Raw genomic sequence first — 17,554 nt, forward strand, 5'->3', positions numbered from 1 at the left:
TACTGGCACAAGAACATACATTTAGACCAGTGAAACAGAATAGAGAACCCAGAAATGGACCCAAGGCAATATACTCAATTAATATTTGACACAGGTGGCAAGGGCATACAGTGGAGTAAAGACAGCCTCTTTAATAAATGGTGCTGGGAAAATTGAACAGCTACATGCAAAAAAATGAAAATAAACCATCAACTTACACCATACACAAAAATAAACTCAAAATAAATAAAAGACTTAAATGTGACCCATGAATCCATAAAAATTTTGAAAGAAAATGTAGGCAACAAAATTTGGACATCATACGCAGCAGAATTTTCACTGATACATCACCTAAGGCAACAGAAACAAAGGAAAAAATGAACACATGGAACTACATCAAACTAAAAAGCTTCTGCACAGCAAAAGAAACAACCATCAAAATGGAACGGCAACCCAATGTATGGAAGAACATCGTTATAAGGGGTTAATTTCCAAAATATATAGAGTACTTATCAAGTCAATAAAAGGAAGACAAAGAACACAATTAAAAAATGAGCAGAGAAGCTGAATAGACACCTCTCCAAACAGGACATTCAAATGGCTAAGAGACATATGAAGAAATGCTCAACATCACTTATCATCAGAGAGATGCAAATTAAAACAACGAGGTATCACCTTACGTCTGTCAGAATGGCCGCCATCAACAAATCATCAAACAAGTGTTGGTGAGGGTGTGGAGAAAAGGAGACTCCAGTACACTGCTGGTGGGAATGCAGACTGGTGCAGCCACTATGGAAAACACTGTGTTGTTACCTCAAAAAATTAAAAATTGAACTTCTATTTGACCCAGTGATCCCACTTCTAGGAATATACTCTAAGAAGCCTGAAACACGAATCAGAAAGAATATATGTACTCCCATGTTCATAGCAGCACTATTTACAATAGCTAAGATCTGGAAACAGCCCAAGTGTCCATCAGTAGACGAAGTGATAAAAAAGCTGTGGTACATATACACAATGGAGTACTATGCAGCTGTGAGAAAGAAAGATCTCTTATCCTTTGAGACTACATGGAGGGACCTGGAAAGTATTATCCTAAGTGAAACAAGCCAAGCAGAAAAAGAGAAATACCACATGATCTCATATATGGAATATAATGAACATAACAGTCTCAGGAATAGGGTAGACCCAGAAACTTGAAAGTAGGGTATAGACTGACAACCCTCAGAAGAGGGGGTGGTGGGGGGTGGAAAGAGATAAACCACAGAACTTATATGCATGTACACATAAGCAATGGACATGGACAACAAAGCCAGGGACGGGACGGGGGAATGGGGAGGAGGGTGTCTATGGAGTAAAAAAGGAGAAACATGTGTAACAGAAATAAAATTAAAAATTAAATAAATACATAAATAAATAAATAAATAAAATCAATACATTTTTTTAAAAGATTTTTTTTTTTGGTATATGTATCAACAACCTCTGAACAAATATATAAGAAATCAATTAATCTTACCTCAAAGCAGGGACCCAGGTGGCTGAAGGAATGGGGTAAGAGGCCTTTGCACTTTATGCCTTTTGTACTTTTTGACTTTTGATTGTTGTCAATGTATTAACCATTCAAAAATAAAACAATAAGTGGAAAAATAAATAGAAAAATAAGGGGTGAAATCTCTTAGACATTTCCCTAACTTTTATTTTTCAAGGGCTCCCTCCCTAGTGATTTTTGCAATACTACATAACTTTATTTTTTTAATCTATCTTTGTTTCTTTACTTAAATTGGTTTTAAATTTTTATTTAACTAACAGAAATGGAAAATCATTATCACTTGCCATTAATAGAAGCTACATGTAAAAGTAGATAAGATAAAAATGAAACATGCTTAAATTCTTTTTTTTTTTCCTTTATTGATTTTTAGAGAGAGAGATAGTGAGAGGGACAGAAACACTGATGAGAGAGAACATCGACTGGCCGCCTCCTGCATGCCCCCCCACTGGGGATCAGGCCCACAACCTGGGCATGTGCCCTGACCGGGAATCAAACTGGTGACCTCCTGTTGTATGGGTCAATGCTGAACCACTGAGCCACACCGGCCAGACAAACATTCTTAAATTCTTGATATCTAGATCACCAAAACGTTTGAGCCTGATAAGTGTACTCCATTTAAAAGGATTGGATGACCTATGACTGTGAGTGATGCTGGTGTGAGAACTTGATGCAAACATAAAAGCATAATACTGAGACTTTATTTTTAAATAAGCATAAGTTAAAACAAAATTGAAAAAGAAATTCCTTTTTAATAACCCTATATGATTTTCTTATTACAGTGTTAGTTATATGAGCTCGCTGACAGGGTCTTGAAAATCAGCAGGAGAAATATTTTCTCACACTATTATTGATCGGGCCTCTGTTGCTCATTCTGATTTACTCAGGAGTCCAGTATATATCAGACACTGAGCTGGATGCTGAAGGGAATAAAGATAAATGAGACATGACTTTTTCTGCCATAAGGAGTTCATAACCTAGTGGGGCAGATTAAAAACTAGACAGAGAGCTGAGAATGCAAGCAGAGTGGAATGCCTGAGCAGCACCTGTGGCTCCTGGGCTCCTCTCCACCTTTGCTCTCACAGCCTGCCTGCCCTGCCGCCTGCTTGCCCCACAGAACATCTTCCATCATGGCCACCTCAGCAAGTTCCCACTTGAACAAACACATCAAGCAGGTGTACATGTCCCTGCCTCAGAGTGACAGAGCCCAGGCTATCTATATCTGGATTTATAAGGCTAGAAAAGAACTGCACTGTAAGACCCAAACACTGGACAGTGAGCCCAAGGGTACAGAAGAGTTGCCCAAGTGGAATTTTGATGGCTCTAGTTCTTTTCAGTCTAAAGGTTCCCGCAGTAATTTGTATCTCATCCTTGCTGCCAAGTTTCAGAACCCTGTCCACAAGGACCCCAAGAAGCTGGTATTCTGTGAAGTCTTCAAGTACAATGAAAAGCCTGCATACCTGTAAACAAATAATGGACATGGTGAGAAATCAGCATCCTGGTTTGGAATGAATCAAAAATATACTTTGATGGGCACCCTTTTGGATAACCTTCCAGTGGCTTCTCTAGGGCCTAAAGCTCATACTACTGTGTCATGAGAGTGCACAAAGCCTATAGCAAAGGTATTATGGAGCTCACTACCAGGCCTGCTTGTATGCCACAGTCAAAATCGGAGAGACAAATGCCGAGGTGATGCCTGCCCAGAGGGATTTCCAGATAGCACCTTTGAAGGAATAAACGTGGAAGATCATCTCAGGGTGGCCCATTTCATCTTATATCAAGTGTGTAAAGACTTTGGAGTGATAGCAACCTTTGATCCTAAGCCCATTCCTGGGAACTGAAATGGTGCAGGCTGCCATACCAACTTCAGCACCATGGCCACATAAGAGGAGAATGGTCTGAACTACACTGAGGAGTCCATTGAGAGACTGAGCAAGCAGCACCAGTACCACATCCAAGCATACAATTCCAAAGTGGGTTCTGGAGAATGCCGAGTATCTAACTAGATCCGATGAAACCTCCAATATCAACTTTTCTGCTGGCATGGCCAACCACACCACTAGCATCCACATTCCCTGGACTGTCGACCAGGAGAAAAGTTACTTTGAAGACTGTCACCCCTCTGCCAGCTGTGATCCCTTTGCAGTGACAGAAGCCCACTCGATGACACTGGCGATGAGCCCTTCCAGTACAAGAACTAAATAGACTACACTTGCAGCCAACAGCCCCCTTCTAATTCTTCATCCTGCTATCACTTTCAACCCCTCTCAATTGTCATAATAGCTGTAACTCAAAGGGTGGAATGTCAAGGTCCTTTTTTTATTCTTCATGCCCATTTAATATGTTTCTAGCTTTCTTTGGCCAGGATAGAAGAGTCACTTTCTTAATTTCTTCACACACATACACACACACACACACACACACGTGCTTTTTTTCCCCATCACTAAAGCTTTCTAATGCATTAGTGTATGTGTGTATGTATGTGTGTGTGTGGGGGGGGGGGGGGGATACACAGCACTGCTTCCATTTAAGCAGGTGTGTTCATTTAATAGATGTAGCTAACTGAACAGTGAACATTTGTGAAGGGATAAAAAGGACTTTGTCTTTGAGGTACCGGAAAAAGATGGGAGAAGTGGGAAGCTTACTTTGAGGTTAGATTTCCCCTCTTGATAGGAAATTCCAGTTCTTAAAAGGCTATAAGCTAGTTTTCTAATAAAAGTGAGAATTAGGAGCAAGGAAAGAATGGGAATCAGGCAAGAAAACCCCATATTACCCTAGTGTGGTACTTCCCTTGCCTGGGGCTAAATGTCCTCACTTGAAGATGAGCTCAGCATAAAGGGATGGGATGGACAGCCCTACCTTAGAAGAAAATGTTCTCATTGCTTAGTCTTCTATTTATAACACAAAGCAACACAGTTTTTTTATATTTAAATGCAAAAATAAAAATTATATATATATATACACACACATATATATGGATGTGCAGATATGTGTGCTTTCTCTAAAAGAGAAAAAACATTCTAGTCACTAAGAGCTACATTTGAGGTTAGTAGTCTGGTTAGAAGTAAGAATCTCCTTTTGAGTTGGGGTGAGGGTAGAGGTGCTTTAGAAGTTGGCTGTTTGGGGCTGTGATTCCCTCACTGCCACTTAAGAGTTTCGCCATGCCCTGGACACTAGTTGGAAGCACCTTATAGCAGCATTCACTAAGCCATGTGGCTTTGGTTTAAAGACACACATGTACATATACACAGGGGTTTAGAAATATCGTTGGCTGGTCAACTTGAACATGTTACTGACAAGGGAGTATTGGGGTTATTTTCTAGTGGGAATAGCATGTCACTAAGGCAGGCCTTTTGATATATTATACATTTTTTAAAAGCAAAAGAGAAGTTTAAATTTTAATCACATAGTAAGAATATGAAGCCTTTGTTTTACAAAATTGTCTATTTGTTTAAACTGTCTCCTTCCCATCTCTGCTCTTTGAGGAAATGAGAACAGGACTGGAGTCAAAACACCTGTAATTTTGTATCCTGGTTTCTGTTCTGAGTGTGAACTATTCCTTTCCTTTGTTAAGATTTCCAAGGAGTTATTTTTTTTTTTTTTTTTGTAATACAAAACAAGCCCCACCTTCATCCCTAATAAAAAGAAAGAAAAATACACAGTAGAAATGCTTCACACCCACATTTATCTACTATGAAATCAATTATATATGCCCAGCAAAAAAAAAAAAAAAAAAAATGACATATCTTTATTTTCAATAAGATGTTAAGACAATTCAATGGAGAAAGAAGTCTTTTCACAAATGATACTGGGACAAATGGATGTCCAGACTTTTGTCTGGGACGAGTGGAGTTAGGTCCTTTCCTTACACCATACATGGAAATGAACTCCAAGTAGATCAGAGAACTAAGTGTAAGAGCTAAAACTAGAAAACCCTGAGGAATTCCAAAATGACAGCAGAGTGGATGGAAGCTACACAGAGCATCTCCCAGGACCAAACTGGAATTACAACTAAAATAAAGACAAACTGTCAGGAAAAAGCAACGGAAAAGCAGCTTGCAAGGACCATATAACAAGGGACACTGAACTGATCCTGGTAGGATTGCGGAGGCGCAATCGTGGGGCTGGGAGTCCACAGACAGCAGCGATCTTAACTGTGAGCAGTGCCCTCAAAATTACACTCCTAAGCAGCTCCACAGTGAAGAGCCGGAACAGAGCAATAACACAGCCACAGCCACTCACCTTCAGCTCCAGCACAGGGAGGGCAGAGTGGAATGAAACTGTGTGGGGACACTCGGGATGTGGAGGGCGCTCAGAACTTATGCTGAGTTGCAGGCAAGCAGGACAGTGGCCATATTACTCCTTCCCAGGGCTCTGGGGAGAGGCAGGTCTATCCCTCATAGATTCAACGCACCCAGTGGCCATTGAAATGCAAATTGAGCCCTGGCCGGTTTGGCTCAGAAGCAGTTAGAGTGTCTGCCTGTGGTCCAAAGAGACCTAGGTTCAATTCCCGTGAAGGGCACGTACCTCAGTTGCAGTTTGTCCTTGGCCCTGCTTAGGTCGTACGTGTGGCAGCCACTCGATGTGTCCCTTTCACATCGATGTTTCTCTCTCTCTCTCTTTCTCCCACTCTATCTGAACAAATAATGAAAAAATGTCCTTGGGTGAGAATTAAAAATAAATAAATAAAAATAAAATGTATTTCTCAAAAAAAATTTAAAAATGCAAATTGAGGCCCATAAATAACCAACATCTACCCCACCCTCGGGAAATCCCCTTACGCTGAACACCTAAGGGAGTTTTTCATTTAATTGAGAACCAAAGGTTCTTCAAGTAACCTCTACTAATAGCCTCCAGGCTAAAATGCTAGAGGATAACTGAACCATTCCTGGGCTTGCAAATCTACCCAGGAAAGTAAGTTTTCACAGTGGTGTTTAACATGGGTCCTCCCTTGCTCATCCAAACACTACAGGGAGCCACAAACAGCAGAACACCAACACCCACAGGAAAAATTTGGCAGGCTCCAAAACCAACTGATAGCCAAAATGGTGAAACAAAGAAACAAATACCAAATGAAAGAACAAGAGACCTCTACTGAAGATGATATCAATGAAATGCAGTTAGAAAAGATAATAGAGCTAGAATTCAAAGCCATGATCTTGAAAAAGGTCTACAGCATGTGTAAGGACATCAGCACCATGAGTAAAGACACAGAAATCTTCAAAATCAACCAATTGGAAATTAAAAACCACCAAGAAAAAAATGAAAAATGACATAGCAGAAATAAAGAACACATTGGAAGGACTAAACAGCAGAGCAGAGGACCGGATCAGTGAATTAGAAGACAGGGTTGAAAAAAATCAACCAATCAGAAAACCAAAAGGAAAAGACAATTATAAAACATGAAGACAGCTTAAGAGAGCTGTGGGACAAGCAGAAACGTAACAATATTTGCATCATAGGAGTCCTCGAAGAAGAAAAAATGAGCAAGGATTAGAATATTTGAAGAAACAGTGACTTTCCTAACAGAAAACTTTCCTAACTTGGTGAAGGAAGAAGGGATTCAAGTTCAAGAAGCACAGAGAACCCCAAGTAAGAAGAACCTAAACAGGCCCACACCAAGACATATAGTAATTAAAATGCCAAAAATTAAAGACAAAGGGAGAATCCTAAAGGCGGCAAGAGATAAGGAACCCCAATAAGCTGACTTCTCAACAGAATCACTACAAGCCAAAAGGGAAGATATAACCTTGGCAAACATATTTGTACCCAATATAAGAGCACCAAAATATATTTAAAATCTTCTGGAGGATTTCAAAGAAGAAATTGACAGCAATACAATCATAGCAGGGAAATTCAACACCCTGCTTATATCACTGGATAGATCCTCTAGACAAAAAATTAGCAAGGACATAGAGACTCTAAACAAAGCACTAGACCAAATGGATTTCATAGATATCTACAGAGAATTATACCCCACAACTACAGAATTCACATTCTTCTCAAGTGCACATGGGGCATTCTCAAAGATAGACCACATGTTAGGACACAAACTAAGTCTCTACAAGTTCAAGAAGAATGAAATCATATCATCTTCTCAGATCACAATGGCATGAAAATAGAAATCAACTGCAACAAGAACATGCAAACACATTTGAACACATGGAGACTAAACAGCATGTTATTGAACAATGAATGGGTTACCAAGGAGATCAAGAAAGAAATTTAAAACTTTCTGGAAACCAATGAAAATGAACACACAACAACACATAATCTATGGGATGCAGTGAAAGCAGTTCTGAGAGGGAAATTCATAGCATTACAGGCCAGCCTCAAAAAAAAAAAAAAAAAAAAAATATAATACACTATCTAACCTCACAACATAAAGAACTGAAAAGCAAACAAAAAGAAAACCCCAGAGCAAGTAGAAGGAAGGAAATAGTAAAGATCAGAACAGAAATAAATGACATAAAGACAAAAAAAAAAAAAATATTCAAACTATCAAGGAAATAAAGAGCTGGTTTTTGGAAAAGATAAAAAGATTGATGAACCCTTAGCTAGACTCACCAAGAAACAAAGAGAGAGAACCCAAATACACAAAATCAGAAATGAAAGAGAAGTAACAACTAACACCACAGAAATACAAGGATCGTTAACAAATACTTTGAACAATTACATGACAACAAATTTGACAATCTAAGCGAATGGACAAATTTCTAAAAACACATAGTCTCCCAAAACTGGACCAGGAAGAGATAGAAAAGTTAAACAGACCAATAAGAAATTGAAGATGTAATCAATACTCTCCCAGCAGGGAAAAGCCCAGGCCCAAATGGCTTCACAGGAGAGTTTTAACAAACATTCAAAGAAGAACTAATACACATTCTCCTCAAACTATTTCAAAAAATTCAAGAAGGAAGATTTTCAAACTCTTTTTTAAGGCCAACATAATTCTAATTCCAAAACCAGAAAAAGACACTACAAAGAAATAAAACTACAGGCTGATATCCCTGATGAACACAGATGCCAAAATCCTGAACAAAATACTAGCAAATCAGATCCAGTAATACATCAAAAAAACAATTCACCATGACCAAGTGGGATTCATCCCAGGGATGCAAGGCTGGTAAAATATTCAAAAATCAATAAATGTGATACACCACGTAAACAAAATGAAGAATAAAAAACAACAACAACAACAAAAAAAACATGATCATATCAATAGATGCTGAAAAAGCATTTGACAAAATCCAGCACCATGCCCTGACCGGTTTGGCTCAGCAGTTAGAGTGTTGGCCCGCAGTCCAGAGAGACCTGGGTTCGGTTACTGCTAGAGGTGCGTACCTTGACAGCAGTTTGTCCCCAGCCATAGTTGGACATGCGGGTGGTGGCCACTCGATGTGTCCCTTTTATATCAATGTTTATCTTTCTCTCTCTCTCTTCCTCTCTCTTCCTCCCACTCTATCTGAACAAAAAATGAAAAGATGTCCTCGGGTGTGGATAAAAAAAAAAAAAAAAAGTTGTGGTACATGTACACAATGGAGCACTATGCAACTATAAGAAAGAAAGATCTCTTATCCTTTGAGACAACATGGAGGGACCTGGAAAGTATTATCCTCAGCAAAACAAGCCAAGCAATGAAAGACAAATATGACATGATCTCTCTTATTTGTGGAATGTAATAAACATAACAAGCTGAGGAATAGGGTAGACCCAGAAACCTGGCAGTAGGGTACAGACTGACAACCGTCAGAAGAGAGGATGGTGGGGGGAGGGAAGAGATAAACCACAGAATTTATATGCATGTAAGCATAACCAATGAACACGGACAACAAACCTGGGAACGGGATGGGGCAATGGGGAGGAGTGTGTCAATGGAGAAAAAAGAGGAAACATCTGTAACAAAAATAAATTAATAATAAAAAAACAACAACAAAAAATTATTCCCCATGACCAAGTGGTATTCATCCCCGGGATGCAAGTCTGGAATAATATTCGCAAATCAATAAATGTGATACACCACATAAACAAAGTGAAAGATAAAAATCATATGATCATATCAATAGATGCTGAAAAAGCATTCGACAAAATCCAGCATCCATTTCTCATAAAAATGTTCAGCAATGTGGAAATAGAGGGATCATATCTCAACATAATAAAGGCCATGTATGATAGACCTGCCAACATCATACTCAATGGGCAGAAACTAAAAGTATTTCCCTTAAGAACAGGAACAAGGCAAGAATGCCCACTTTCGCCACTTATATTTAACATAGTACTGGAAGTCTTAGCCACAGCAATCAGACAGGAAGAAAAAATGAAAGGCATCCAAATTGGAAAGGAGGAAGTTAAACTGTCATTGTTCACCGATGACATGATACTATACATAGAAAACCCCAAAGACTCCATCAAAAATTTACTAGACTTAATAAATGAATTTGGCAAAGTAGCAGGATACAAAATTAATGTCAAGAAATCGACGACATTCTTATACACCAATGATGAATTCACAGAAAGAGAAACTAAAAAAACAATCCAATTTACCATTGCGGCAAAAGGATTAAGGTACCTAGGAATAAACTTAACCAAAGAAATAAAGGACATATTCATAGAAAACTATAGGTCATTAAAAGAAGAAATAGAGGAAGGAATAAAAAAGTGGAAGCACATACCCTGTTCATGAATTGGAAGAATTAACATCATTAAAATGTCCATACTACCCAAAGCAATCTATAGATTCAATGCAATCCCCATCAAAATACCAAAGACATACTTCACAGAACTAGAATAAATACTTCAAAAGTTCATATGGAACCAAAAGGACCGTAATAGCCACAGCAATTTTGAAAAGGAAGAACAAAGTAGGAGGGATCACATTACTAGATTTCAGGTTATACTACAAAGCCACTGTAATAAAAACAGCCTGGTACTGGAACAAGAACCGGTATATAGACGAGTGAAATAGAACAGAGAACCCAGAAATGGGCTCAAGGCAATATGCTCAATTAATATTTGACACAGGTGCAAGGGCATACAGTGGAATAAAGACAGCTTCCTTAATAAATGGTGTTGGGAAAATCGGACAGCTACATGCAAAAAAAAAAAAAATGAAACTAGACCATCAACTTACACCTTACACAAGAATAAACTCAAAATGGATAAAAGACTTAAATGTGACTCATGAATCCATAAAAATCCTAGAAGAAACCGTAGACAACAAAATTTCAGACATCATACACAGCAGAATTTTCACTGACACATCACCTAAGGCAATAGAAACAAAGGAGAAAATGAGCTCATAGGACTACATCAGACTAAAAAGCTTCTGCACAGCAAAAGATACAACCATCAAAATGGAACAGCAACCCAATGTATGGAAGAACATCATTACCAATGATACATCAGATAAGGGTTTAATTTCCAATATATAGAGAGTGCTCATACAACTCCACAAAAGGAAGACAAAGAACTCAATTAAAAAATGGGCAGAAAACTAAATAAATAGACACCTCTCCAAACAGGACATACAAATGGCTAAGAGACATATGAAGAAATGCTCAACATCACTTATCATCAGTGAGATGCAAATTAAAACAACAATGAGGTATCACCTCACACCTGTCAGAATGGCCGCCATCAACAAATCATCAAACAACAATTGTTGGTGAGGGTATGGAGAAAAGGGGACTCTGGTATACTGCTGGTGGGAATGCAGACTGGTGCAGCCACTGTGGAAAACACTGTGGTGTTACCTCAAAAAATTAAAAATTGAACTTCCATTTGACCCAGTGATCCCACTTCTAGGAATATACCCTAAGGAGCCTGAAACACCAATCAGAAAGAATATATGTACTCCCATGTTTGTAGCAGCACTACTTACAATAGCTAACATCTGGAAACAGCCCAAGTGTCCATCAGTAGACGAATGGATAAAAAAAGCTGTGATACATATACACAATGGAGTACTATGCAGCTGTAAGAAAGAAAGATTTCTTATCCTTTGAGACGACATGGAGAGACCTGGAAAGTGTCATCCTAAGCAAAACAAACCAAACAGAGAAAGTCAAGTATCATATGATCTCACTTATTTGTGGAATATAATGAACATAACAGTCTGAGGAATGGTGTAGCCCCAGAGACGTGGAAGTGGGGTACAGACTGACTATCCCCAGAGGAGGGGGTGGGGGGAAGATAAACCACAGAACTTATATGCATGTATGCATGAACAATGGACATGGACAACAAAGCTGGGGAGAGGACAGGGAGGGAGGAGGAGGGGGAAATCAGTGGGGGAAAAGGAGAAACATCTGTAACAAAAATAAATTAATTAGCCCTGGCCAGTTTGGCTCAGCGGTTAGAGCGTCGGCCTGCAGTCCGGAGAGACCCAGGTTCGGTTCCCGCCAAGGGCACGTACTTCGGTTGCAGTTTGTCCCCCGCCCTGGATGGTCGTGCAGGTGGCAGCCACTCGATGTGTCCCTTCACATCGATGTTTCTCTGTCTCTCTCCCTTCCTCTCTCTCTCTCCCTTCCTCTCTCTCTCTCCCACTCTATCTGTACAAAAAAATGGAAAAATGTCCTCGGGTGAGGATAAAAAAAAATAATAATAATAATTAATTTAAATTTTTAAAAAAATGGGCAGAGGACCTAAATAGGCACCCCTCCAAACAGGACATGCAGATGGCCAAGAGACATATGAAAAAATGGTCAATGTAACTAATCATCAGAGATGCAAATTTAAATGACTATCAGGTATCACCCCACACCTTCCAGAATGGCTGCCATCAACAAATCATAAAACAAGTGCTGGCGAGGGTGTGGAGAAAAGGGAGCTCGAGTACACTACAGGTGTGAATGCAGACTGGTGCAGCCACTATGGAAAACAATATGGTGTTTCCTCAAAAAATTAAAAGTTGAACTGCTATTTGACCCAGTAATCCCACTTGTAGAAATATATCCAAAGAAGCCTGAAACACCATTCTGAAAAAATGTATGTGCCCCTATGTTTATAGCAGTACTATTTACAATTGCTAAGGTCTGGAAACAGCCCAAGTGTCCATCAATAGATGAGTGGATAAAAAAGCTGTAGTACATATACACAGTGGAACATTATGCAGCTATAAGAAAGAAAGATCTCTTATCCTTTAAGACGACATGGAAAGACCTGGAGAGTATTATGGTAAGCAAAATAAGCCAATCAGAGAAAGACAAATACCACTTATTTGTGGAATATAATGAACAAAATAAGCTAATGAACAAAATAGACCCAGAGACATAGATAGGAGTACGGTTCAGACTGACAAACCTCAGAGTAGTAGGATGGGGAGGAGGGATGAAATAAACCAAAGAATTTATATGCATATATGCGTAACTAATGGACATAGACAACAATGATGTGGGAAGAGGATCGGGAGGAAGATGTCTGGTGGGTGGTAGGGGGGGGGAAATCTGTAACAAAAATAAGTTAATTAGGAAAAAAAAAAAAAAACCTTTAGATACAAAAAAATAAGAATTAATATTAAGATGGTAACACTAACAGTACTGAGTTTAATAGTATCCTCCTAAAATGCATGTCCATTAGAACTTCAGAATGTGGTGTTACTTGAAAATAGAGTTTTTGTAGAAGTATTTAGTTAAGATGAAGTCACGCTAAAATAGGATGGTCCTAAATCCAATATGATTGGTGTCTTTACAAGAAGAGGGAAATATGAACATAGAGACAGAGACACAAAGAGAAGAATACCATGTGAAGATGAAGTCACACACTGGTTATGCAGCTGAAAGCCAAGGATCACCAAAAATTTCCAGTAAACACCAGAAGATAAGAGAAAGTTATGAAACAGGTTCTTCCCTAGATCCTTCAGATAGAGCATGTTCCTTACAACACCTTACTTTCTGTTTTGTTTTTCTTTTTGTTTTTTTAAGTCATTCCAGCTGTTGTACTTGGTTAAAGCAGCCTTGGGAAACTAATAAACTACTCAAAGCAATCTACAGATTCAACGCAATCCCTATCAAAATTCAAACATCTTTTTTTCCTGCTAATGGAAAAATTGAACCTCAAATTCAAGTGGAATTGCAGGGGGCACCAAATAGCCAAAACAATCTTTAAAAACAAGAACAAAGTTCAAAGACTCACACTTCACGATTTCCAAACTTAGCACAAAGCTACACTAATCGAAACACTGTGATATTGGCATAAGGATAGATATATAACAATGGAATAGAATTGAGAGTCCAGAAATAAACCCATATATGAATGGCCAGTTAAGCTTGGACAAGGATGCTAAGACCATTCAATAGGAAAAGAACAGTCTCTTTGACAGATGGTGCTGGTACAGCTGAATGACCACATATAAAAGGATAAAGTTGGACACTTTCTTTAGACTATATAAAAAAATTAACTCAAGCCAGGTTGGTGTGGCTCAATGGATTGAGCATCATCCCACGGACTGAGAGGTCCCAACTCCACTCCCCATCAGTGCACGTGCCTGGGTTACAGGCTTTATCCTCAGCAGGGGGTGTGTGGGAGGCAGACAATCGGTGTTTCTCTCTCACATCAATGTTTCTTTTCTTTTCTTTTTTTTTTTTAACAACTTTCTTACTTTTATTATTATTATTTTTTTTTATCCTCACCTGAGGATATTTTTCCATTTTTTTGTACAGATAGAGAGGAAGGAGAGAGAGAGAGAAACATCGACGTGAAGGGACACATCGAGTGGCTGCCACCCGCACGACCAACCAGGGCCGGGGACAAACTGCAACCGAGGTACGTGCCCTTAGCGGGAACCGAACCCGTGTCTCTCCGGACCGCAGGCGGACGCTCTAACCGCTGAGCCAAACTGGCCAGGGCTCTCACATCAATGAATCTATCTTTCTCTCCCTTCTTCTATCTCTAAAAAATCAATTTAAAAAATTAACTCAAAATGGATCAAGGACCTAAATATAAGAGGTAAAACCATAATACTCTTAGAAGAAAACTTAGGGGTAAATCTTCATGTCCATTTTTAGATATGACAATAAAAGCATGAACAACAATAAAACAAAGAGATAACTTGAGCTTCATCAAAATAAAAAACATTTTGCTCAGAAGTTAGAGCGTCGACCGATCTGATTCCCGGTCACGGACACATGACTGGGTCACAGGTGCCAACCCCCACCCTACTTCGGGTAGTGCAGAAGGCAGGCAGTTGATGTGTGTCACATTGATGTTTCTCTCTCTTTCGTCCTCTCTCTCTCTCTCTCTCTCTGCCCCTCCCTCCCTTCCACTCTCTCTAAAAGTCAATGAAAAAAATATCCTCAGGAGAGGACAAATAACAACAACAAAAAATTTAAAACTTTTTGCATCAAAGTAATTGAAAAGACAACATAAAAATTAAAAAAAATATGTTTGCAAAACCTATTTTTGATAAGAGACTTGTATCTTGAATACAGCTATAAAGAACTCCTGCAAAGTATCAACATCATTACATTGTACATACTACCAACAGTAATCTACAGATTCAATGCAATCCCCATCAAAATACCAATGACATATTTCACAGAACTAGATCAAATACTTCAAAAGTTCATATGGAACCACAAAAGACCCCGAATAGCCACAGCAATCTTGAAAAAGATGAACAAAGTTGCAGGGATCACATAACGGATACCAGATTATACTACAAAGCCACTGCAATCAAAACAACCTAGTACTGGCACAAGGACAGGCATGTAGATCAATGGAACAGAAAAGAAAACCTGGAAATTGACCCAAGACATTATGCTTAATTAATATTTGGCAAAGGAGACAAAAGCATACAATAGACTAGAGACAGTCTCTTCAATAAATGGTGCTAGAAAAACTGGACAGGTACATGCAAAAAAAGAAACAAAACTGACCACCAACTTACACCACACACAAGAATAAACTCAAAATGGATGAAATACTTAAATGTTACTCATGAAACCATAAAAATCCTAGAAGAAAATGTAGGCAGCAGAATCATCATCAATACATCGTCTAGGGCAAGAGAAACAAAGAAAAAAATTAATACATGGGACTACATCAAACTAAAAAGCTTCTGCACAGCAAAAGAAATAAGCATCAAAATGCAAAAGGAACCCACTATACGGGAGAGCATACTTGCCAATAATAACATCAGATAAAGGGTTAATTTCCAAAATATATAAAGTACTCATACAACTCAACAAAAGGAAGACAAAAAACCAAATTTAAAAATGGGCAGAAGACCTGAATAGATACCTCTCCAAAAAGGACATACAAATGGCCAAGAGACATATGCAAAAATACCCAACATCACTAATCATAAGAGAAATGCAAATTAAAACAACTAAGAGGTATCACCTCACATGTGCCAGAATGCCTATCATCAACAAATCATCAAACAATTGCTAGTGAGGATGTGGGCAAAAGGGTACTCTAGTACACTGCTGGTGGGAATGCAGACCGGTGCAGCTATTATGCAAAACAATATGGTGTTTCCCTAAAAATTTAAAAATTACCATTTGACTCAATGATCCTAATTTTAGAAATATACCCTAAGAAGCCTGAAACACCAATCAGAAAGAATATATGTACCATTATGTTCATAGCAGTGCTATTACAACAGCTAAGATCTGGAAATAGCCCAAGTGTCCATCAGCAGATGAGTGGATTAAAAAAAACTGTGGTATATTTACACAGTGGAATACTATGCAGCTCTAAGAAAGAAAGATCTCTTACCCTTTGAGACAACACGGATGGACCTGGAGAGTATTATGCTCAGTGAAATAAGCCAGTCAGAGAAAGACAAGTATCACATGATCTCACTTATTTATGGAATATAATGCACAAAATAAGCTGATGAACAAAACAGATCCAGAGACACGGAAGTAGGGAACAGATTGACAAATCTCAGAGGGAAGAGTGTGTGGGGCGGGAATAGATAAACCAAAGAATTTATAAGCATATATGCATAACCAATGGATAGAAACAACAGTACGGTGAAGGTGCGGGGGGGGGGGGGGGGCAGGAGCAAGGAGCAGGATGCCAATGGGGGAAAAAAGGAGGAACATCTGTAGTATTTTCAATAATAACTATAATTTTTTAAAAAATATGTATATAGATTCATATATATGTATATATGTATGTATGTATGTATATAGACAGAGAGAGAGAGAACTACAAACCAATAATAAAGAAACAAATATAAATAAATAAATAAATAAATAAATAAATAAATAAATAAATAAATAAAAAACAAATAACCCAATTTAAAAACGGGCAAAGAATCTAAATAGATACTTTTCCAAAGAATGTATGCAAATGCCCAGGAAGTACTTGAAAAGGTGCTCAAAATCATTAGCTACTAGAGAAATGGAAATCAGAACCACAATAAGATGTCACTTCACACCTACTAAGATGAACAAAAATAAATAAATAAATATGTAACAAAAATGGAAAAAGGTAAATGTTGGTAAAGAAGTGGAGAAACTGGAACCCTCATGCATTGCTGGTAAGAATGTAAAATGGTGCAGCAGCTATGAAAAAAAGTATAGCAGTTCCCCAAAATATTAAAAATAGAATTACCACATAATCCAGTAATTCAATTTCTGGCTATATACACCAAAGAATTGAAAGCAGAGTGTGGAAGAGACATGTGCACACCCATGCTCATAGCAGCAATATTCACAATAGCCAAAAGGTAGCAGCAACCCAGTGTCCATCAACAGATGCTATGAATATGGTAGAATGTCATTTAGCTTTAAATAGAACAGAATTCTCATAAAAGCTACAAAATAATGAAGACACTATGCTAATGAAAGAAGCCAGTCACAAAAAGACAAATACTGTCTGAGTCCATGTATATGAGGTCTCTAGAATAGCCAAATTCATAAAGACAGAAAGTAGAATGGGGCTAGGGGAAGAAGATGGGTACTTGTTTTTTAATATGTACAGAATTTCTGTTTGGAATGATGAAAAAATTCTGCAAATGTATAGTGGTGATGGTTGTGCAACATTATGAGTAATGTTAATACCACTGAATTGTACACT

General features: G+C 38.4%; 1 protein-coding gene and 1 pseudogene across 5 annotated transcripts in view; one reads left to right on the top strand and one right to left on the bottom strand.

The window, feature by feature from the left end:
• Nucleotides 1-17,554, bottom strand: part of CHCHD6 (coiled-coil-helix-coiled-coil-helix domain containing 6) — a 181,792-nt gene that overhangs the window by 91,377 nt on the left and 72,861 nt on the right. The gene's annotated exons all lie outside the window — the stretch shown is intronic.
• Nucleotides 2,656-3,726, top strand: LOC118618832 (annotated as a pseudogene).

This window comes from Molossus molossus, unplaced genomic scaffold, assembly GCF_014108415.1.
Source record: "Molossus molossus isolate mMolMol1 unplaced genomic scaffold, mMolMol1.p scaffold_m16_p_6, whole genome shotgun sequence".
NCBI lineage: Eukaryota > Metazoa > Chordata > Mammalia > Chiroptera > Molossidae > Molossus > Molossus molossus.